Source organism: Vipera ursinii, assembly GCF_947247035.1.
Source record: "Vipera ursinii genome assembly, chromosome: 5".
Classification (NCBI taxonomy): Eukaryota; Metazoa; Chordata; class Lepidosauria; order Squamata; family Viperidae; genus Vipera; species Vipera ursinii.
In genome coordinates, this window is record NC_139518.1 from 60,745,059 (window position 1) to 60,770,673 (window position 25,615).

The window sequence follows — 25,615 nt, forward strand, 5'->3', positions numbered from 1 at the left end:
CTTCTGTCCTTGGTTAGTTTCTAACTATTGTTTCTTTTCTTGTCTTTTGGTGTTTTGGAAAATAGTTTGAGCCCCTTGTCCTTGTAAGAGACCCTCCAATATTGGAACAGTGCTATCACGTCACTCCTAGTCCTTCTTTTCACTAGACTAGACATATCCAATTTCTGTAACCGTTCTTCGTATGTTTTAGACTCCAACCTCCTAATCATTTTTGTTGCTCTTCTCTGCACTCTTTCCAGAGTCTCATCATCTTTTTTATATTGTGGTGACCAGAACTGGATGCAGTATTCCAAGTGTTTGTCTTACCTACTTTTGGGAGAAAATTGCAACATTCTCATTTCCATTATTCAACTTATTTGCTTGAATATTTTTAACTGTACTTCTATATTTTTTTTAGAAAAAAAACTGTTTCACTTTCACAGTAAAAATATACTTATCTGACTTTTAAAGGAAGGCAAGTGGATGTCTTAGAAAGTTAGTTTAATTGGAACTCTGACTCATTTTTACTAAGTAACCTTGAGATAATGAACCAAAACTGATTTTATCCTATATTCAAGTATTAAAGAACTAGCTAAATCATCTACTGCATTATCAGTTACTGGGGTTTTTTTAAAAAAAAGCTATCTACATAATGCAGTAGCTATATATAAAGTATACACAAATAACAGATGAATAAAAATACATTCTGTGTGCTTGAAAATGTATATATAATTTTCCCACTATTGTAACCACAATGAGCAATTTTCCTAAACATCCCACACTACTCTTGAGACTGTACACCAAGTCCATAAAAAAAGAGTTGAGGCTAAAAATACATTCCATCTCTATATCCAAAAAGACCATAAAAATACCATTCAGAATAATGGCTACAATAAGTTTACACTTAATATCTGAAACACATAAATTTTGAATAAATGATTCCAACAGTATTTAAACCCCAAATCCTAATTAATGTGAATTAAGTCAACTGTTTAAAAATATGGTATACTATTTATAATACATCTTCATTTTTTTAGAGTTTTCAGTTGAGTCATAATAACAGCTTAAAGCACAAAGAACAGGAAACAATTATGGCACAGATTATACCAAATTTAGTTGAATATATTAGTTTTGAAGATTTTCTTTTAAAAAAATATAAGCTTATCTTTGCTTTTGTGGACTGTAACATAAATCTATCAAGTCCAATTAAAATAAAACAAGGAAATGAAGAAATAGCTGATTGTGTCAACAAATGAAATCAAAGCTTTTTAAAAGGTCATTAAAATTTTCCTTAATACAGAGTATCTTTTCTGACAATTCTATGCATCCTTGCTTATAGGTTAAGAGATATAAACAGGAAAATACTGCTTTCTTCTCATAAGTAACCTCATCACGCAATTTAGACTTATAAACTTATAAACTTATAACCAGCAAGACTTATGGCTTGAATCCAGATTTCATAATCCAAAACCTAAGCATTGCCCTGGTTCTGCTTACTTTGCTTTATTTCTTATACAGGAGTTATATTCCACTGAATCATATGCAATGTCATATGATTATAGAGAATATGCTACAAGGCTCGATAATGTACATATATGAGCATGCATCCATCCTGATATTCCTTTCTATAAAGGTAAAGGTAAAGGTTCCCCCGCACATGTGTGCTAGTCGTTTCCAACTCTATGGGCCGGTACTCATCTCTGTTTCAAAGCCGAAGAGCCAGCGCTTGTCCGAGGATATCTCTGTGGTCATGTGGCCAGCATGACTAGACGCAAAAGGCGCACAGAACGCTGTTACCTTCCCACCGTAGCGGTCCCTATTTTTCTATTTGCATTTTTACATGCTTTCGAACTGCTAGGTTGGCAGAAGCTGGGACGAGTAACAGGTGCTCACTCTGCTACGCAGCACTCGGGATTCAACCCACCAAACTGCCAACCTTCTGATCGACAAGCTCAGCGTCCTAACCCACTGAGCCACCGCATCCCTTCCTTTCTATAGGAAGCCACAATAATATTCCACATATAATTTAGCCTATCGAAACTTCCCATATGTCCATGAAGATATGACTGAAACTAACTCATAGGAAATGTTATTCCCAACTGTAGAATATACTACAGAAATATACTGTTAGTTCTTGTATCTATGTCTTTGTCTTTGGCCAATGGAAAACCATTACAATCATATATAATATCTTCTCACATCACATAATAAGAATTCCTATATGGCTGTTCCATAAATATGAAGACACAACAACCTCCCCAAAACTGAGAACATTTTTTTAAAATCCCATTTATATCCCACCCTTCTCCGAAGACTCAGGGCGGCTTACAATTTAAAGCACATATCAATGTGCTTAGCAATAGCCTTCATTCTATGTATATGCCTGCTTATTAGGGCTTTCGGGGGTCCCCAAGTGGCATTATTACAAAGTCAGCTTATTGCCCCCAACAATCTGGGTCCTCATTTTACCTACCTCGGAAGGTAGGTAATAATTAATAATTAATTATAGGTAATTAATTACCTATATTATTACCTATAAGGTAGGTAATAGTTAATAATTCATGTCAGGAAGCACTCAATGGATAGGTCAATTCTACTTGTTAATCTCGTAGATATCTAGGAACCAAACTACATAGTGTCCAAAACCCTACTAGCAGATAATGCAGGGCCTACAAGACAGTTGTTACAAAACTACTGTGGTTGTTATCTGCCAGGAAATGGGCACCAAATCCAGTATTTTTTAAAGGCAGCCTATTGTGAAGTACAATGCAGTGGTTCAGTTGTGTGGGGTCACGAGCATAAGCTGCTATTAATCATCAAGGGCTCCTGTTCAACAGCGGAAGCTGAGAAAAAGTTCTCCCTGGTCACACCGTTCATCTGCTACTCAATAGGAGCCATATATCCAGGGGGAATGGTCAAGATGCAGACCTTTATTCTTGAAGGAAGACCATCCCATTTAGACCTAATTCCAGAGCCACTGTTTTCCAAGAACGAGAGGTTTTATTGACAAATAGAAATCTCTCTTATCAGGGGTTAATCGAAGTTTATTCATTTACCAGATAGTAAATGAACATGGTCTTACTTACAAATGGACATGGCATTTACCATCAGCAGTTTAAGGCTAATCACCAATGACCCGTCATGCTGGACCCAGGATTAAGGCTTTGGGGGCAGAAGTAGAAGCCAATAGTAAATTGCTGGTTTCCCTACCCTTGGAATAGCTCATGCAATGGGTATATTCATCTGTTCATCATCACAGAAATGTATTCCCTCTTTTCTGTTTATACTGGTGCTCACCTATGCCCTATCATACCAATCTCACTTCCATATCCATCATGATGCACTCATATTCTGGCACAGCTACAATTCTGCAAAAATTTCAAGAACATACTTAAAGCTATTCTATAGAAACTGGAGTGAACCTGGACTTTCTTACCTTCTTACTGAAGAAAAATCTGGAGGTGAATTTAGTTAAAACTTCATCTGTACCTTTATGAAGAATTTATTTTCATAAAGGCAATGAAACACATTGTTAGGGTGATAAAATCAGAACAAAAATCAAACCTATTTGAGTAAAGATCTTACTAAAGGTAAAGGTAAAGGTTCCCCCGCACATGCGTGCTAGTCGTTTCCAACTCTAGGGGCCGGTGCTCATCTCCGTTTCAAAGCCGAAGAGCCAGCGCTTGTCTGAGGACGTCTCCGTGAAATAGGGACCACTTCGGTGGGAAGGTAACAGCGTTCCGTGCGCCTTTGGCATCTAGTCATGCCGGCCACATGAAAGGTCTTACTAGAACATGGCAAATTAGGTGCAGGACCACCTAAGAAAAGATCTTCCTCCACCCAACCTTGTAAAAATATATTTATTTTATTGAAAATTGAAATATGATTGGAACAGTTGTAGACTGAGCAGATAACCTTGAAAACGTGCTATCACATCAATCCTTTTTTTCTTTAAGAGGGCAAACGAAACAGTTTGAGAAGCATCATTAGGAAAATCATGTATTTAAGGATTCACAATTGCAAACACTTCAAGAATCTAAATCAGCCCCAGATTTAAAACTATCATCGATTAGTTGCCCTCTGGTAGAGAGAATAATATAAATCATGAGCTTGAGAAAAGGTTCATAGACTTGAAAGAAATTTTTTTTGAAGGCCTATAAAAAATAAATGATTAGGCCTATAATTCAATTCTAATTCAAGTTTCTTTCTGTCTGATTGTTATTTAGAAGATGTTTTGCTTCCAGTTCTGTAAATGGCAAATACTATTTGGCATTGATTATGTATTAAAGTCTACAAATCTGTATAGATTTTAATCTTTTAGAATTAAATACACTTAGACAATTAAATATTTGTCATTATTTCATCAAGTATCTATACAAACATAAGAAAAGTTTAAGTTTAAATAGATTAAATTAATAGCATACACATTTTCTTAAAAAATAATCCTGGAAAATGGAAAAATGTTGATAAGTTTTCATTTAGTGGTTTTATTTCTTATTTCTTTATCTGATGTTATTTAAGTCAAGACACATTAGAGCATGGGTGTCAAACTTGATCGTGTCACGTGACACAAGCATTGCAATGGTTTTTTGACTTTGCAGAGCCAGGGTGGGTGTGGCCTGTGCATGACACATCTGGCCCACAGACCGCCAGTTTAACACCCCTGCCTTAGAGAATCTAATTCTCCTTCATGACATATTTTACATTCAGTGATGGCACAAAATAGTTCTGGATTGAAATATAGAAATCTCTGGGTGTTCTGCTGTATGCTTCCGATTTCCAACTGTTTTACAGTAGCAATAACAAAATGTTTCCCACACAAGGAAGGCCTAAATTATAATGCAGACATAAACAAAGCTTAGGATAGCCAGAAGTTGATTTTTGTGTGGGAGGATTTGTTCAGTTCTGGTATTTAAAACAGATACCACAACTTAGAATTCTTAAATTCTAATCATAGTTTTTGTGTACCCGGCTTTCTCTGAATTCTCTGAAATCAAAATAAAGCTTCCGGGTCTTAAAACTGCCTACTTGTTTTAGCTTATGCTTTTATTTCCAGAAGCTTTTAAAAAAAAAGATATATAGGTAGACTTTCAATTATGATCACAATTGGGGCAAGAATTTCCATTACTAAGCAAGGCAGTTGTTAAGTGAGTCGCACCCAAGTTTACAACGTTTTTGCCATGGTTGTTAAGAGAATCACTGCACTTGTTAAGTGAATCATGGGATTGTTAAGTGAATCTGATTTTCCTATTGACTTTGCTTGTCAAATGCCAGCTGTGAAGGTCACAAATGGTGATCACCTGACTTCAGGACACTGAAAGCATCATATATACATGCCGGCTGCCAAGTGCCCAATTTTGATCATGTGCCAATAGGGAGCTGGGGCAGTGTTAAGTGCCTGAAGAGCTCTTAAGTGTCTTAAGAAGGCCAGTCACCACTTTTTTCAGTGCGATTATAACTTTGATCAGTTACTAAATGAATGGTTGTAAATTGAGGACTACCTATAAAATATAATACAGATGAAAAATCAGGGTGTTTCACCTAGAGTTTATGTTTACTACCAATTACTATTCTTTTAACTGAGTGTTTTGAAATTTTCTTACAAAAGTCCCACCAAATTTCTGTCAGCTCTGATATTTTGTAAGACAACAGATGTTAAAAATACCTTTGCTCTTTTATGATTCTTGTATTGTTTTTCTGTCACCTCAAGCTTTCTTTGATCTTATCAGCAGCTCTCGAGAACATTTTAGATCAAAAACTAAGGCTTTCTGTCAACTTGAAACTGCTGTAAAATATTAACTGCATAAATGTATAAGAGATGTCATTGGCCTTAAATTTCTTTTAGAAAAAAAAGTATTTTAGAGTCAACTATTTAAAGCATCCATTATTATTACTACTACTAACCTTTTTTACATTTGATAGAGCATACCTAAATAATATTCTCAGGAATTATTATATAAAAATCTTTTGTTTTAACAAAGAAAAAATGAAACAAATGGATTAATGCAGTTTTATGGATTAGAAATCAACAACATTTTGGATCTTGAGTACCATCTCTGTCAACAGTCCAAGAGATGGTTAAAACATCATTCTCACAAGCCACATTTCCTACCAAAATGTCACCTGTTTATTTGCTCGCATGTAGCATGCTTTTAAACTGCTAAGTGGGCAGAAGCTGAGCAAAGTGATGGGAGCTCATTCCACCACACGGGGCTAGGATGCACACTGCCAAAGCAGAGACCATCTCTAGCATCTTTAAAACACTGAGCCACAGTGCCTTTGTATTTGCTACCTTATCTAAAAACACTGGATATACTATAGGTCAAAAAGTGGGAATAAAGTTTGAAATATTTTGCCATTTGCCTATGCAAATGCATTGCAAAGACATACAATCAACAGAACTATCCTAAAATCAGAGTGATACTTGCTATCAGACCATTAGTGGTTGCAAAACTCTTCAGATTCTCTAGTTCCTTTTTGCTGTAATTGCTATACAATCTCTTCTCTTGAATACTTTTGTATATCATGGCATTCTACCTTATACCTTTTAGTCGGGCATATGTTTAATTTTCTTTTAACTTTTGTATTATTGTATTTTTTATATATCTGCCCTGTTCACCGCCCTGAGTCCTTCGGGAGAAGGGCGGTATATAAATAAAATTATTATTATTATTATTATTATTATTATTATTATTATTATTATTATTATTATTATTATTATTATTATTATTATTATTCCATATGATTTTTCTTTCCTTCATCCTGATCCTTTGTTGTATTTGGTCTATTCTGACTTGATTATCCTTCATTAAACCTTCCCCTCCATTTGATAGGTGGGGGGGAGGGGGGGATTGTTAAAGATAAAATGTATTTTAAAACTTTTCAATAAAAAAAACCCTTCCCCTCCATTTATCTTCCTTTCTTCCTTTCTCTTCCAAACATAGATATTTCAGTCTTTAATTTTCTTAAAAACAATATGTTTTCAATTGTGGCTTTATTTAATCTTCCTTCACTCATTTAGTCATCTCCCACATTATCTTGCTGTAATATTTAAAAGTGTTTCTGCACGTATGTATGTAATTAGTATATTTTAGGCCATGTTATATCCCCCTTTTCCTTTTAGTTCTACAGCAATTTACTGTGTTAGTTTAGGCCAGGGGTGTCAAACTGCCAGCCGCAGGTCAGATGCGTCATGGCAAAACTGCGCCCACATTGCCGGCAATGGGAAAAAAGTCATGATACATCGTGACACGTCACGTGATGTTGCAAGTTTGACACCCCTGGTTTAGGCTAATTACTTATCTCTCAATCCAGCCTCCTCCCAGTACTGTTTTGGTAAAAGCAAACAAACAAACCAACAACTAAAGGATAGAGTGTAATATATACTATTTTAAGGTCACAGAGGAAAGGCAGGCTATAGATCTAACAAAAAAGCATGGGACACAAGTATTGTTCTGAAAATTAATGTATCAAAAAGCCAAGGAAATTGTAATGGACAGGGAAATAGAATAATGATTGCAAGTTATACATAAATGTCAAAAAAAGCCAAGGCAAAGAGTGTTCCATTGAAAAAAGTCAAAATACAACTGCCCTTGCACTTACAACCATTTCAACACCCCAACGATCAATTGATTAAAATTCAGGCACTTGGCAAATGGCATATATTTACAATGGTTGTAGCATCCTAGGTTTATGTGATCATCATTTGTGACTTCCGAATTGGTTTCCAACAAGTAAAGTCAATGGGGGAAGGGTAAATTAACACATCATTCGTTCATGTTGTGACAGGTGTAAATTATGTGTATACATTTCCCACTGAATATAGTTGCCATAGTAGGCCACAAAAAGTAAATACTGACAAGAGGATTATTAAAGGAAAAAGACAAGAAGAAAACTGAAATATTTTGTGGTCTGGTTTATTAAGAAAAAACTTCACTGAAGGAGAGTGATCATTGTGAAAAAGACCTCTCTGAATTACTTGAAGCAAACAATTTATTACCAGAATTAGTTGATAATGTAAAATTTTATGTTTAATGCAGTATTTTGCAATGCATTAAACCAACATCTTTTCCCAGTTTCGCACTGCTATTTCAAAAACTTGCTCCGCTTGCATAACCCTTCACTGAATTATATTAAAAACAGAAAATCACAGTTATGGGATAGTAACATGGGATAATTTAAAACTAGATTTATAAAATTTTGAAATATGGTATTCAACAAAAAGTTTAATGTTAATGCAGTCCACTACGCATGAGTGTTCATCAAGCTTTAATTCAATTACCATTTTCAAGCATCAAATGGTATGTCAATGAAAATGTATATTTGATTTACTTGCTGCATAATAAAGACATAATTAAAGCATGAACCACTGTGGTTTCAACAGTTATTTCGGCTAATGTATTATATAAGGCCACATCATATACTAGACAAAGATTCCAAACAAACAATGGTACCTTACTGCCCAATGATTTGCAAAAAGTACCAAAAACAGGTGGTCTCCAGTTGTCCTTAGAGGAGAAAATAAGTAGTCTTCTGATTAATGAAAGATTTGTCCTTCTTAAATTGAGGCTCAGTTGTTTACCAACTGGCAGCAGGACTGAATTGTATATTTAGGTTTTAAAATATAATAGGAAATAATAGTTTTTAAAAAATCATACATTTTTAAACTTTTGAAAATAGTTACACTACTCATTTAAGGTTTTCCAAGATATGATACTGCTTTTCATATTTTTGGACTGACTGAGAAGAATGCCCAACATGTATTCCGTGTACTGCTTAGATTTTATAACACTAATGAAAATATTATTCAAATAGTTTCAATAACAGCTAATAGAGAAGGGAATTTGGCACTTCTAGATTAGAAATGACTTCTGTAAGCATTAGAAGAACATCTAATAATCAAGGATTACAAACAGTCCAAACATCTGGAAGTTTCTTAGCTCTTTAAGTAATAGTGCAAGAAAAAAAACACCCTGAAAACTTATACAATCTAAATGGTAAAGGCACTAAGCTATGAGCAAGAGATTTACTATTTCAAATCTTATCAGAGTCACAAAATAGTCAAAGGCACTACAGCAATTTTCTATGTACCTGCCCAACTTACATTAGGGTACAATAATATTAACTTACTTTGTAGAGCCACTGCAAAAGATTACCTTGGGCTACAGTAAACATAATTGTTGATCAAAAGAAAAACCTTTTCCTGTCCTGAGCAATTCATGATTGCGGTTAAAAGTTTCATATCTGAACGCCTCCACAAGAAAAGAACATTTTGGCACAAAATGAAATGAAACTGGGCTTAGTCTTTTCCTACAACTTCCCTGAGAGTAAAATGCACCTTAAGAAGAAAACAAATGCTTGGCTCTTTAGATTCTGAAAAATATAATGCTGATTATGAAATGGTGGTATAGCTAAAGAATTTAATTTTACAAAAGGACAATCTGTGGATTTCAGACTTGATTTATATATGATTTTTTTACACAAGAGATCATATTCTCAGTAGCACTCTCCAGTGGCTAATGGCGAAAGAAAACTGTAAGTCAAAGTCAAAACTTTTTATATCTGAAATATTATTATTATTCTATATCCAGTTACTATGAATGTAATGGTTATTTTTGATTCTGGATAAAATTTTGATTCTGGATAAAATTGAGGAACCCTAATTTAACAAAGGAACACTTTTTTGAAATCAAGTCAAATGTAAAATCAACTGAGGGTAACTGAGCAAGTTACTCTCTCTTAGTCCAACAAATTCACAGGGTTGTTATGGGAAAAATAGGAGGAAAGGAAGATGTATTGGATGTTCGCAGCCTTGAGTTATTTGTAAAAAAAAGGCAGGGGGGTACAAATAAAGAAAATTTAACATCAGAAATAATTCAAAATATCTTAGAATGATGGAACCTGGTCTTAGCCCTCTGTTCTTTTCTACTGATTACTCTACAATGGTCCCCAGGGACTGAAATACAGAAATAAATACTGTAGTGCCCGCCAACAGGAAATGGAAAAGGGACTTACCAACTAATTACTAACCAATTAGTTTACTATCAGCAAATTGTATAGCAAACATTTAAATACAAAATTGTTAAGAATAGGTAGAAACAATATAAATCCTCAAAGAGAAACAATCTGGAAATGGATCACTTTCCTTTGATCATGCTTTTATCTTATAGTATCTAGCCAAAAAGTACATGGCTAAGAATACGGCAAAACACAATTCACTGTATGTGCTGCTTTTATTGATCTTAGTTTTTTTCTTTGTACATCATCAAGCACTCGACTATAGCATAAATTTATCAATTCTATAACAGATGGCTATTACTGTTGTTATATAAGCTTCATGAAAACTCCCACTTAAAGATCCAATTTATCCCACAAGGTCACTTAAATGATGCAATTGCTTCAGTGAGAGGAGTTAGGCAGGATTGTTTATTGTATTCAGGGAGCACTACTATTTGATATAGATTATTTTATGGCCTATTAGACCAATCCTCACTCACCTGTAGTCTGCAATGTTTTCTGGAAATCCATTCATACTCCCACACCATTCGAAGGGTGTTCATCCCAAACGCATAGCTAAATGTCTATGGAGATTCTCGGTCATCCATGTCATGGCTGTCCCAAAGGTGCTTTTTCAGGAGGCAACTGGAGTTTCTTGTTTTTCTTTGAAGACGTTTCTCTTCTTATCCAAGAAGCTTCTTCAGCTCTAAATGGATGGTGGGGAATGGAAGAATTCATATTCCTTGCAGTCAGCTGGTCATTTGCATTCTTTTACAGAGAGAGGAACACTCTTCGAATGGTGCGAGAGTATGAACGGATTTCCAGAAAACATTGCAGACTACAGGAACCATTTGCGCTTAAGTTTGAGATGCAGACAACACAGACTCATCCCCAACAGCTTGTGCCTGTTTTCCACAGGGAATGGACACAAGGCAGAAGACATCCTGCAGCCAAGAAGGCTCTACACACATCTGCACTACTTAAGTGACCCTGAGGACACTTTAGCTGGGAGCTGACACCCCTTTGACTGTTGTCACTTGCTGACCAAAAGAGATAAGATAAAACCCAAAAGAATAGGGATAATAGTATATTCATTTGAAAGCTACTGTTAAATGACTGGTAAATTCCATCTGGAGTTTTTTTGATACGTTTTATATATTTAATTATATAGACAACAAGAGCTATCCCCAAATTGTAGATTGTGCCAGTCAAAAATTGTGCATTATTTAGTGAGTGCTTTTGAACTCCTAAAATTGTGTGGAGTCATGGTTAGTGAATGGTTACAGAAAATACCTTTATAGAAAATACTTTCAACATAAAATCATTCAAATTTGATTTAACAAAACTGGATTCCAGCAACCTTAAGCTAAAAGCTGTTTAAGTATCCTAAAAATGTTGTCACTTAGTACAGACATGTCTTCCGCTTTTACTTCCTCATTGAAAAACGCATTAGCAGCAAGTTAAATAAGGAAACAGAATAGACAACTATATTGTCAACTATATTAATTTTTATTCTAAAATCTGTAATTTAGAAAACAACAGAAATGTAAACTAAGTCTAAATTTAAAAAAATTTATAAAAAATGGAAAACTGCCAGTCCACAGGCCAAATGTGTCATGGTGAAACAGCACCCACCCATTGCCGGCAATGGAAAAAAAGTCGCAATATGTCACAATACATCACGTGACATTGCAAGTTTGACACCCCTGATCTAAACCATTTCATTACTGAAGTGAATTGGCACAAAGGCATCCAAAGAATTGCTCAGTACACTCAATACAGTGCACTAGTGCAGGGCTTTTCAACCTTTTCACCCACTGTACCACTTTTAGGATAAGGCAATATCGAGTACCACCAGTCGCCCAGCAAGGAGTCAAAAACGTGACCCCCCCAAAAAAAAAGGAAAAATGATAAAGTACAGATAGTCCTCGACTTACAACAATTCGTTTAGTGACTGTTCAAAGTTACAACGGCACTGAAAAAAGTGAATTATGACCATTTTTCACATTTATGACTGTTGCAGCATCCCCAGGGTCATGTGATTTACATTAGGATGCTTGGCAACTGATTCATACTTCATTCAGTGCCCCAGGGTCATGTGATCAATAGCTGGGGGCGTGGCCAGCTCATCACTCAGGTTGCAGGGTGCCTGTGTGTGTGGGGGGGAAATCTGTGGATCTCTGGTGGAGGGGAGTGGGACTAGATGGGTGCCTTCCCTCTCTGCCATTGTCCCTTCCTTCCTTCCTTCTTTCCTTCTCTCACTCTTTGTCACTTAGCAAGAAGCCTCTTTTCCGCAAGCAAGTGAGCTGGGCATGAGCCCGGGATCAGCTGAGCCGCGCTCAGAAATCGCACTGAGAAACGCTGATCCCGGGCTCCTGCCCAGCAGCAAGCAGCCTATTTTCTGAAAGCAAGTAAGCTGAGCAGGAGCCCGGGATCAGCATTTATCAGCGCGACTTCTGAGCACGGCTCAGCCGATCGCAGACTCCTGCCCGGCTCACTTGCTTGCAGAAAAGAGGCTGCTTGCTAAGTGAAGCCCCAGGATCAGCGGGCTACCCGGCACTGAACCTGGGGCTTCACTTAGCAAGCAGTATGTTTTCTGCAAGTGAGCTGGGCACTTGCTAGCCCTTCTCCCCCAAACATACCACTTGCTCACTCACCCTTCCTCGCTCCACTCGTTGTTCCTCTGAAAACAGGCCCTTTTATGCTTTTTCTTCTTGCCGCCTTCCTCCTTTTCTCTTCCAGGTGTACCGGAAGCTCCAATTAGCATGTCACCACAGATCCTGGGGATTCTGCCAAGCTCTGCAGCTCCAGCTGATCTCCAGGTCTGTGTGACTCCGTTTTGATTCATTCCCTCTCCCACTGTAATTAGCTAGGCTGGGCTCATGTGCCACCAGCCAGGGGCTCGCGTACCACTGATGGTACGCGTACCACCGGTTGAAAAGCCCTGCACTAGTGCACTACTGTATAAAAAGCTCCCTTTCTCAGTAACTTTGAACAAGTTCAACGACTTTAACTGCTGAGCCATTGCATTCTCCCTTGCCTCTACTTATTGTTTACAGCCACTTTCTCAATAAATATATTTTATTTCAGGAAAAAAAGCATGTATGCAAATAATTCACACATCCAATCTTCCTTGGCTGCCTCTGTGGACAAATGCCAGGTACGTGGATGGCATTACTTTTTCAAGAAGAAAATGATTTAGTATCGTTTCCAATATTAGCATCTAATCAAAAGAATATCTTAAGGCCCCCATATAGGCTTCTTAAGCAGTCTTTGAAGAATGGCAATTGCCTGCAACTCAAATCTTATATTTGGAAGTAAATCAACAAGGTAAATTGTGGTAGTATGATGCTGGCAGCTAAAAAGGATAAACAATAAGCAGGAAAATTACACTGTCCCTAATTTTGTCTTATCAGATATGATTTATATATATATTCAGTGATGTCTCTTTGGTAAACCTGGGCCTGAAACCTGACCAGATAATCCATATCATCCATTGCAGCTGTACTTCAACCACTTAAAAACCGGCAGTTGAAGACACATCAATAACTGTCTAGTACAGGGGTAGGCAACCTCAGCTCTTTTATGACTCATGGACTTCAACTCCCAAAATCCCTCAGTCAGCTGACTGAGGAATTCTGGGAGTTGAAGTCCATGAGTCATAAAAGAGCCGAGGTTGCCTACCCCTGGTCTAGTATATTGAATCAAGTGATAGGATTCTTTGAGGAGAGGGCACATGAACGCCTCTTTCCGAGAGAGCTGTAATGTTACCTCTCCAAAGGATACTGCTGGGATCCAGCTCCCACTCCTACTATCCTCTCTTTTCATCAACCAGGAAGGGAAGGGAGAAACTGAACTAATGGACACAAGAAGTGGCAGTCTAGAATTCAAAGGACTTCAGTGCATTATCTTCAGACACATGCAAACTCTCATACAAAGGCTTTAAAAAAATATGCTGTCATTATGATGCTTTGTGAAGACAAAACATCACTGTTTCTGAAGATTTATAACAGCTACAAATAATTAAAATATAAGCAGATGATAGCAGAAAGTTTATTTTTGCTACTAAAGTAAAGAATGAAATCTTCCCTGGAGACTTCAGTTGACACATGTACATAAAATACCCTAACAAACTGCACATGAGTTTTTACCTTTTCTATAAATCTCTAAAACACATGAACCTTGTGTTAGATTTTAGATCTTGTATCATACACCTATTTCGCCAGGAAATAAGAGTTTTGCAAAACAAATGCAATAAATGTCTAGTATAACCATGACTTCATTAATCTTAAGTTTTATATTATGCTGATTTATTCAGTCAGTCTCACATGTTCAACCCAAGATTGGTATCCTGCATTCTTATTAAGATATGTTATGCAAAAATAATTCATAATCAGCTCAAAGAAACTCACTCTTAGGTAAGCATATATTGAATTCCAGTCATCCAAATTTATGTAATAACATTTTGAGCAAATTGGTTATTTGTGAATCGAAACCTAATGGATTCCTGCCGAATAAACACTACAAAAGTGAGCTTTTGAAGACAATTACATAGTACCATTCAATTAAATAGTACTATAATGGTACATTGATTTTTAACCTGCTGAACATTTTTGAGGGAGGGAGGGAGGGAGGGAGGGAGGGAGGGAAGGAAGGAAGGATGGATAGATATATGGGCTTCTTACAATTTTCTGTGCATATATACGTGTCTATGCATTTGCCCACATATATATAATATAAACCTATACTGTATGTGATAGAGAAAGAGAAAGAGCGAGACAACCATTTAGGTGACAGAGAAGGCAGCAAGTCTTGTGTAGTAAACATGTCAAGCTAGAAACCATTAGACTATGAATTCTTCTTTTTCCATTAGTCATGAAAGCCAGGAGGATGACTTTGGGCTCATTAGGTTTTCCCTCATTTCAACCCCCCTCACAAGGTTGTTATTGGGAAAATAAGCAAGATAAATAAAAGCAAGTCAAATAAAGCAAATATATTTCATGGTAAACTACATTCATAAACAATTTGTTCATATGCTGCAAGTAACATTAGGCCTTCAAACTATTGAGTAAATGGTACCCAGAATGTATTCTTCCAAAGTTGTAGTCATCCTTTAGCAATAAGACACAGAGAACTAATTTCTAATAGCCACGAGCGGCACTAGTGCCAGTAGGACACTTGGAGGCTGGGCGGTGCTACTGCCAGCGGGAGGCTCCGGACAGTGCTAGTGTCTGTGGGATGCTCAGTGGAAGGCAGCGCTAGCACCAGCGGGATGCTCAGGGGGCACTAGTGCTGGTGGGACGCTGAGGGGCGGGGTGGTGCTAGCCACCGGTGGGATGCTCGGGGCACCACTAGCACAAGTGTGAGGTGGCCTGGTGGCCAAGCGGCTGCAGCCCCATAGTGGGCCACAGCCCACAGATGGGAACCCCTCGTACAGAGAGCCAGTTTGGCATAGTGTTTAAGGTACCAGGCTAGAAAGCAGGAGATCATGAGTTTGTCCCATGTTAACCATGAAAGTCAGCTGGCTGATTATGAACCAATCAGGTGAACCCACCTCATAAGGTTGTTGTTGTGGAGAAAATAGGAGGAAGATATGTTGGATATGTTTGCCACTTGGAGTTATTTGTAAAAGTAATAAAGGCAGGATACAAACAAACAAACAATATGCCTTCCAAGCCTGTTATTCTTCAGGTATGCTGATATTAAAATAGTTGACTACAAATTGTGGTCATAATCATTCCAACATATTTGGAAGGAATCAAGCTGGTAAAGGTGATTTACAGAGTTATCTTGTTAGCCAATCTAAGTGTACCTCATAATTCCCAGGGGTTAAAAGACAAAAGTAAGGCTATCAGAGAATGCTTTCCTTATATTTATTTTCAAGCTGGCTTCCCCATTTCATGCCAAAATACACTGAATTCAGAAGAACATGACTGTTCCAGAGTACTGTATGAAGCCAGAGTGTTTGTTTTCACTTTTTAACACAATCTGGTTGTCTTCAAAGAAAAAGTAATCATGCCTGGAAAGCATGAAATTTCTATGTGAAACTCTTGACAATCTGACTGGATATTAACTTTGCAGAGGGAATAATAAATGTATGGAAAGGATAAGGGGGCTGCAGAAAGGAGGAAATTACATGAGGAAGGGAAAGAGAAGATAGGAGTTACTGTTATCTCAATTTGGCTATGATAGGAGACAGGGAGTCACAAGCAGTTTATAGTTTGCCAGTGTTTTGCAAGTTGCAGTAGATTTAAAAGAAGCAGAGTTAAGGCAATCAAACAAGCATGAAATTGCTGCAGATCCTATCTTCAATTTCATATTCTGTAGTTGAGCTGAAGCTTGTTAGAACACAGTCAGAAGGTTTTCTTACTATTTAAGAAGAACTCAGGTCAGCCAAAAAAAAAGCCCACAAAACACATGCATGAGATCAGCAGCCACAGCAGCAAGAGTCTCCAGTGAATTTCATAGAAAAACGTTTTGCAGATTTTTTCCCCTTAGATTACTTCAGCAAAGGTATATAAGTAGTAGTGGAAACCGAACATCAACTTTAATTCAACAAAATGAAATTGTAACTAGCAGGTTGTTAATTCTAAAATTCATATTAAGATGATATATTTATTAAGCCAAATAAGGTCAAGTAATACCTTTCAAGCTTTTAAATTTCCCATTATGGCAAGATGATTAACAAAGCGAAATAGTGGCCCAAAAGAAACAAAATTGCTGAAGGTAAGTTTTGGAGATGGCATTTAATTTAAATATTAAGATACTGTACTATTTCATGAGCATTAAAATCAGATTCAACTACATAGATTCAACTGGATCTAGGCTTTCACAAAGGTTGGTACAGAAATGATTTATTCACTACCACTTTTAAAAGTTATGAATTATGAAGTAAAAATAAAAAAGATGAGACAACTTTTTAAAGATTGATATGACATTTATAAACAATTTGTTGAATTACCAATTTTATTTCCTGAACCTAGTCAACTGAGTTTACAAGAAATAAACTGCAGATAAAGTAGTGTTGAAAGAGAAATCTTCATCAGGGTCCAGTCCAAGCCAGGAATAAACAAAATGGAGACGGCTTTAGAAAGAAGGTTGGGCTTTATTGAAGAGCAAATCCAGACAGAAGCGTGGCTCTGGGAAAGCTGACCACATGTTGCTGGGAGTGGTGGGTTTTTATACCTTCTGGGGCTTTTGAGGTTGTTTCCTGTTCCTGTGGCATGAACTTTGACCTGACGTTCAGTGTGTCCTTTTTGGTATTGGTGGGTTAATCCTATTATGTTTCCTGTCCTTAGAGTTTGGGTGGGGGATTTTAGGGGTCTTTGTCTTCCTAATCTCATCAGCTTCTAGCTTCCTGGCTCCAACCTTTCTGAAAGGATTATCACAGCTGCATTTCTAAAAGCTGGCCTCTGCCTAGTTTCTGCTTGGGGCTATTAAGGAAAACTGAGCTTGCTTTTCTGACTTTAAGATGTTTTGGAGAAATATATTCTGCCTTTTTAATATTTCCCAAAATATTTCCTTCTTTGTGGGGGGGCGGGATGCTGTCCTTCTACAGTAGCAATCCCTTCCCACAAAAATATAGCCCTGATACGTAACAGACATTTAATTATTATTATTTAATTATTGAACTGAGCAGGGTAGATATTGCTCCTAAAAGAGCAGTCTTCTTTTCTAAAGAGCTTATATTTATATTCCACTAGAATCTAAACATTCTTGACAGTCACAGAAATAGGAAACATTATTACAAAAGTAAAATAAACACAGTAAAGAATAACTCTATCTTACCTGCCTTTCAAAAAAAGATTTAAGTCAACTGTTAATCTTATCTCCAGGGTGAAAATAGTCCATAAAATGGGATAGGTGTCCCAACCTTCTATTCTAATTTTTCATGGAGTGGGAACCTACAGCATTCTTGTCTAGGATGAATGTGCTCAATAATTTGGTTCTAGGCAGTAGTAATTACTTCAAAGACAAGATATTAAGGTCTTTAAAAAAATTAAGCACACTGTTTAACAATTGAGTTAAGTTTAAAAAAAATTATCATAGAGCAACAGTCTATTAAGTCTTTAAGTCAACTGGGTATTGACTTAAAGTTGAACAACAAGAAATACCAAAAGAATAGCTAGACAAGGAATATAAAACTTTACGAAAAGGGACCAAATGCATTCTCAATTTGCATCCAATGTTTGACAACAAAGTCTGATTATAATGTTAAAGAATGGGGAGATGATTAAACAGAAGAAAAGTAATGATTTAAGTCCATGTGAAAAGTGAATGCTGTAGTTTAGCAAAATGTAATTAAAGAGTTAACTGGCCACTGCAGGCAGAGTGGGGGTTAGGAAAGATAGCTAGTGGTTGGACAGGAAATGTGGGTGTACATGTAAGACAAAATGAATAGCCTTAACGACATTCCCTTGAAATTGCAGAAGATGTGTTGTATTCAGTCTCTATCAGCAGATAATATCTTTCACTATCAGTGGAGATAAAACAATTATTACCATTTCTCTAAAACCCTTAGCATTTTGCAATCTAATTAATATTGCATGTGATATTAACAAATTATTTTTACTGGACCTCAAAAAGCTAACACTGGTGCTATGTCACAACTGCTGTCTAAAGGTGGAGTGTTAAAGTTTTTAATAGCTAATGACATCTCTGATATAAATAAGTTTTAGCCAGCAAGACATTTCAGAGCTCCATTAATAATACATATCAATAATTTAGCATTTTTCATACTTAAATTACTTGAATGTCATATATTACTTCTATAATCTTTAAATTTTTAAATTGGACCAATATAGTTTCCTTTTTAGAAAGGAGGTTGAAACTGAGATATAGTGACTATATAAGACTATCTATCAAGCTCAAATCCAGAGATGACACAGAAAAATCCCAATTCAATCCTTTACATGCTTATATCTAATAGACAGAATCTGCCAAACTAAATCTATAACCTTCTAACCTACTAGATATATTCTGAAAATCCTAGAACAGGGGTCTTTAAACTTGGCCCTTTTATGACTTGTGGACTTCAACTCCCATAATTCCTCAGGCAGCATGCTTGGCTGAGGAATTCTGGGAGTTGAAGTCCATAAGTCATAAAAGGGCCAAGTTTGAAGACTCCTGTCCCAGAATGTGGCTACCCTGAACTTCTTCCCCTTTCTACCCTCCAACTCAGAACTGCACTGTCTCTTAGCTTGGTCTCTGAGAAAGCTCCGGCTTGCCAAAACTCTGCCCCCACTGCTTCTCCAGGTGCACACTCCATCACAGTATCTAGATCTACTCTTCATCTGATTCAGCTAGAAAGTAATTTCCGCTACATCATACTCAGCTGCAGTCTCTTGGCAACAATATGGATAAAAGCTTACTATACCCCATAGCACCTTCTACAGCACCATTTTTTTTTCTTGCATCAATAAGCCCACTGAAAAACTATGAGAGAAGTTTCCACATTATAATCTCTTCCCGTGAAACGGGCTTTTTCTTTTTTTTAGAAGCTGGATAAATGCTTTTTAGGACCATCATACCAAATGATGGGATCCAATCAAGATATGCATATCAGGATCTTATTCTGTGGTGATTGTGTTAGCACTCTTGCCACTGGAATGCAGCAGCGCTTAGATATAATTGAACTATGGATTTCAAAATTGACCCATCTATTTTGCTTTGGAGTAAGCAAATTTCCTCAGAATCTTCATTCTTGTTTCAGTCTCTTAGAATTTGATTAACTGTGCCAATTGCTCCCTCAGCACATTATCTGATGAAGTTAGGATCCTCCAGATACCGGTAATAGATAATTTGTAACACAAGGACAAAACTACCACTTATTTTTCTTCAACAATACAGATAGTCTTTGCTTAATGACAAGTCACTTGATGACCATTTGAAGTTACAATAGACTTCAAAACAACTTACAACCACGCTGGAAGTTATGATTGGCGTAAACACACATCCTGGGGTCATGTGATCACGTTTCAGGCTGTTGGCAACCAGCTGGCATTTAGAACCAATTCCAGCATCCCAATCATGTGACTGTGATTTTGCATTTATTTTGTCATTACAGCAAAAATTAGATATGCTTATATTCACTTAACCATGTGGTTCGCACAACAACCAGGGTGACTCACTTAATGACAGTTGTACCAAGGGTCACAAAAAAGAATCAGATCAACAGCTCCAGGCGCAATTGTGGTCCATAAGTCAAGGAATACCTGTAACCACCTACACCGAATTTTTCCATTTACCTGTTTTTTAAAACTAAGAATTAAACATATCAAAGTCAGCAAAACAGAACAAGCATGGAGAAAAAACAATCAGCAACACAGGAGATGAGCTAAAAGCTTCAACAATATAGGTAGTCTTTGCTTAATGACAAGTCACTTAATGACCATTTCAAGTTACAATGGACTTCAAAACTACATACAACCACACTGGAAGTTATGATTGGTATAAACACACATCCTGGGGTCGTGTGATCCCATTTCAGGCTGTTTATTGAAACAAAAGAGTCAGTTTGATCTAGTGTAGGGGTAGGCAACCTTGGCTCTTTTATGACTCGTGGACTTCAACTCCCAGAATTCCTGAGCCAGCCACGAGTCATAAAAGAGCCAAGGTTGCCTACCCCTGATCTAGTGGTTAAGGCATCAGGCTCAAAATGAGAAACTGTAGATTCTAGTCCTTAAACATGAAAACCAGCTGGGTGACTTTGGGCCAATCAGTCTCCCAAGCCACCCGAGAGGGTAATTGTTGTGGGGCAAATAGGAGAAGGAAGAGATTTTAGATATATTTCCTATCTTGAGTTATTTCTAAAAATAATAAAGGTGGGATAAAAATACATTTTCTTTCATGTTTGTAACAACATTTATTTGAAAAGTAACATTCATAATGTTGTCAGGTCATCCCACTTCATACCTACTTTTGAATTTTAAAAAATCAATATGTGTCCTTCATCTTGTACCTATATTCAGTTGAAAGCATTCAATCATGATACTTGAGCAAAAGTATCGAACCTATTATAAAGCTTTACACTGTGATTAATAACACATCATAGTGAAAATTTTAGCAGTTTTTTAAATCTTGAGTTTAAAGTTTAAAATTACAAAACAAGTTTGAGTTTCATGCCAAATACAGATAGTCCTCAACTTACAACTGTTTGTTTAGTGATGGTTCAAAGTTACAACAGCAATGAAAAAAGCGACTTCTGATCGTTTTTCACACTTACAACCGTTGCACTTTCCCCACGGTCATGTGATCCAAATTTGGACACTTGGCAACTGGCTCATATTTATGACAGTTGTAGTGTCCTGGTGTTATGAGATCACCTTTTGTGACCTATTGACAAGTCAGTGGAGAAGCCAGATTCACTTAACAACTATGTTACTAACTTAACAACTGCAGTGATTCACTTAACAGCTGTGGCAAGAAAGTTCATAAAATGGAGCAAATTGTCCTGCTTCACAACAGAAATTTGGGTCTCAATTGTGGTTATAAATTGAGGACTACATGTATACTTTGGGTACATATTGCCTTGAATATTCTTCCGGAATCCTTTAGGGTCCATAATATATGTAACCCTTATATACAGAATGGGTTCTTTTCTGCAGGTAAATTAATTTACATCACTTGCCTTATGATGAATCAAATGACTCTTCTGACTCGATGCCTTCTAAATGTACAAATAAGATAGCGATAAGACAGAAGCAATAAGGATATCATGCAGAATTATTGTTCACTACCACGAAAAGACTGGTTTTAAATAATAATATCCAGTTTGTTTAATGAAGCCTATGAATTTTTTAGAGTTTGATTTTAGGAATATCCTTTCAAAAATCAGCAGCTAGTACAAAGATGAATGTCATTCACGGAAACATTTCTCCATCCTACAGTAATAAATAAGAAAGCATTTCTGCTTTTGTCATATATACGATCTATTAAGAATTATAGAAAAACAGTGTGTGCAATACCTGAACTATTTTAATTATGGAATTTTATATTTTTCCAGCCATCCATTTCCAGTTACAAAACAAAAGAATTACTTTTGATACATGTTTATTTAAATAATGAAGATATGCTATTTCTTCACAAATCCAAAATGGGATTTCACTTGCATCAAATCTGATGGTCTTGAAATCATGGTTATTATTATGGTATATGAACTGAACAATAAAGTACTCTGTATTTAAAAATGCAAAAAGAAATTTGTAATGAACAGGGTAAATATACCAACATTGGTCCTTCACATTTATCAGTGATCTTATATTCTAAAAAACCGCTTCTGCAAATCAAATAATTGTTGTGATGATAAAATGAAAAGATAACATTTATCTGCTTAAAGTTTGGGCCTTATAATAACTTAACAAACTTTGAAGCAGTTGCAGCAAATAAAATTAATTTTTCATTCATTTCATTTATCTAAAGAAACTTTTTGACAAATACTCATGTTTATGAACCTTTTAACCACAAAGACACTCTTATCTTATCTAAGCATTAAACAGAAATATATCCTGCCTAAGTTATACCTTGTTTCAATATTTATCCCTGGCAAATTGCCATACAAATTTTTCAATTAATCAATCACTGATCCCCAACTGGCAGACCAGCAAAATTGCATTATCTCAGCTATTACACAGTTCCTCCAAGGACTCACTTCACACTGACAATGTTTGGAAAAACACATGAGATTTCTTTTTTATAAGCTAAATGTCCTTATCTGTTTGCAAACACCAGGTCTCTACTGAATTCCTTGATATTTAATGATATACTTTATCTATTAAGGAACAGACACAAGAACCTACATTTCTCATTATTACTACCTAACACATTAAATAGTGCAAGGGGTAATTTTAAAATCCGATTAGAACATTAAAGATCATACCATACAAAATATTATTTATCCTTTTCTATCCAAAAGTCATTTTCAATTTTATTTTACCAACAATTGGAAATGAGAAAAGATTTTAAAAACATGCAGGGAGTTGTCACTGAACAGTAAATATCACTAAGAGTCAATATCCAAGGACTCTATGACACTAATACTACAAGTTACCTTCTCTAGAGATGGTTTAAAAACAAATGAAACAGAAAAATCTGTTGTGGTGGCAAGCCATTTAATCAAACCACCTGAACCAAACTGCCTGAGAAATAGCATTTTCCACAAAAAGACTAACTGATAGTGTAAAGAAACAAATCCATGGTCTTCTCAATAGTCAAATGAAAAACTGAAAGATATATGCATCAATTTCCAGATAAGCCTATCTGGAACCTTCATATCCATCTTACACTGCATAAATAGCTTAGAAGCTCTTACTGTCAAACTATGGAATCTATTATTCTTATCACAAATCCTATTGATTCTAAAGCTATGAAGATCTAGATAAACCCTTGTTTCTAAATGTACATGGCACTGTATGTTTCTAAATATACATAGCACAAATGTATGCTGTGAATCACTTAGATATTAAAAGACATTGTATTTGGATCAGGATTAAATCAGTTTCACAATATTCCATCTATATTATGAATGCACCATTTCAGTGGCATGGCGCGTTTATGATGGTGCTAAACAGTAGTGATGACACTGTGATTTCAGTTATGACAGTGAACAATGAAAAGTAAAGATAGAAATAACAAGGACATCACTGCAGAGTTCTGGAAATAAAACTACCTCATATTCAGTGTCTTGTACTGTACGATATTCCCAATCCTGCAAATGCTTGCAACCTCTTAAGGATCAGCATCTCTCTCACAGCATAAGATTCCATGGACTATATATCTATTATATCAGATGCACGAAATGTTTTGATTCGGAGTGACATCCATGGACACCTCCACCAAGTCAAGCTCGTGAGTCCTAAAGATGCCACAAGATGTTTTTGTTGATTTCGATGTAACAGGCTAGCATAGCTCCCCCTGTGGAAACTGTTAAAATACGGTTAACATTTTTTTAAAAAAAAAATTCCTCGGAAGACAAATTCAGGCACGGCAGCGTGGTAGACGGTGTGGCACAGCAATTACAGTCTAAAAAATAAAAATAAAAAATCCCTGTAGGGCTATGAAGCTGGCTGGATAAGTTGGCAAGGCCACCACCGCTGCCTAATCCCCCTGACGGAAGGCTGAATTCTTTGGGACACCAGCAGAATCCACGCAACTGACTCAGCCCGAAGTTCTGCTTCTTCTTCTTTTTTTTCCCCAATCGTCGCCGCCCGCAAGCAGGCGGGAAGAGAGGCAGCCTGGACTCCTTAGCATCTGCCGGCGGGTTTCTAAGCTCCCTTCCCCTGACCCGGCTGGCCACCTCAGAGGAAACAATCGCTTTTCTCAGCACCCCCTGGCTCTTCTAAACTGGAGCCGCCGCGCCTGTTGCCACCTTCCGCTCAGGCAGCTTTTCTAGTCCTTCCTCGCGGCGGCCGAAGTGGACGGCGCCGGGTCCGAAAGACCCCCGCCGCGGGCTGGAGACGCACGCGCGCGCGCGCGCGCCCCTCCTTGCTCCACACAACTTCCCTCAAAGTGAGGCGGAGAGTCCTGGGGAGGCTCGGCGCGAGCCCTCCTCTCCCTTGCACACCACACACGCACACACACAGAGACACACACACAGCCAGACTGACCTTGGCTTAGCAATGCAGGTCCGGCACAATCCAGCGGCGGGCGCGTGCCGCGGCCTCCTCCTCCTCCACCTTCCAGGCAACTTCTTCTCTCGGCGGACCCCGCGAGTCTCCCGGCATCTCCCGTCGCCAAGACCTCAAGCGGAGCCCTTTCCTCTCCGCGGGCTCCCCGCCGGCTTTGGCTCGCGGAGCCTCCTCCCTTCTCTCCCCCGCACAGACACACACACCGGCACGCTCCCCTGAGCTGAGGGGCTTGGGAAGAGCCGGGCGCGCGGTCGGAGGAGGCTCGCTTCGAGCCGGCGCCGCGTCTCCAAGCGCTCGCTTGCGCTTCCGCCGCGCGCTGCACCACACACCGGGCGAAGGAAGGCGGGGACGGCCGGGGGAGGGAGGGGGCGTGGTGCCCCTGACCTGCCGCCTTCCCACCACAAACCGCCGGGTTGATCTCAGGGTGGCAGAGCGGCGGCGCCTGGATCGGCTTCCTCGCTTTGCTGCGGGGCTTGCTGTTTAACAGGAGGAGGAGGAGGAGGAGGCCGATCTCTGCCGCCAAGACAGTCCCTAGCAGGGTGGCACGGGACGGGCATCACCGAGCTGGTCGTTTTGCCGGCGCGATGCAGCCGCGCAGAAACCCATTTAGAAGATTAACGCTGAGCAGCCGCAAGGGCTAAAATTAGGAAGAAGTTTGATTAAAACTTCCCTGGCTTTGGAGTTGTCAAGTCGAGTGCTTCGCATAGCGACGGACACAGAGCTGGGGTAACGATGAGTTTATTCTGAACAGAACGAACTGGGGAAACAGGGAAGCCTGGCGTCTATTTGTACCTGCCCAGGTGGATGGCATCCAATCAGTTCAAACCTGGGCTTCCTGCCAGTGCAGGTGACAATGGGTGTAGAACCTGGCTTCCCACCAGGCTGACCATGCCTGGAGCTGTCAACAGCTTAACTCATTAGGCTTATCCTGAGTGAGCAGTTATCGCCCGGAGCTGTCCAACCCCTCTGCTGATCTGCACCATTAGCCTCCTGCTGTGCTGTCCTTTGTGTATGCT

The 25,615-nt window shown here is 37.9% G+C and overlaps 1 protein-coding gene across 1 annotated transcript in view; it reads right to left on the reverse strand.

The window, feature by feature from the left end:
* CHST15 (carbohydrate sulfotransferase 15) overlaps positions 1 to 24,665 on the reverse strand; it is a 56,616-nt gene extending 31,951 nt beyond the window's left edge. The window contains exon 1 of the mRNA XM_083363273.1: positions 24,579 to 24,665. The gene's annotated coding sequence lies outside the window, so the exon portion shown is untranslated. The remainder of the gene's footprint in view (positions 1 to 24,578) is intronic.
* Positions 24,666 to 25,615: the final 950 nt, after the last annotated feature.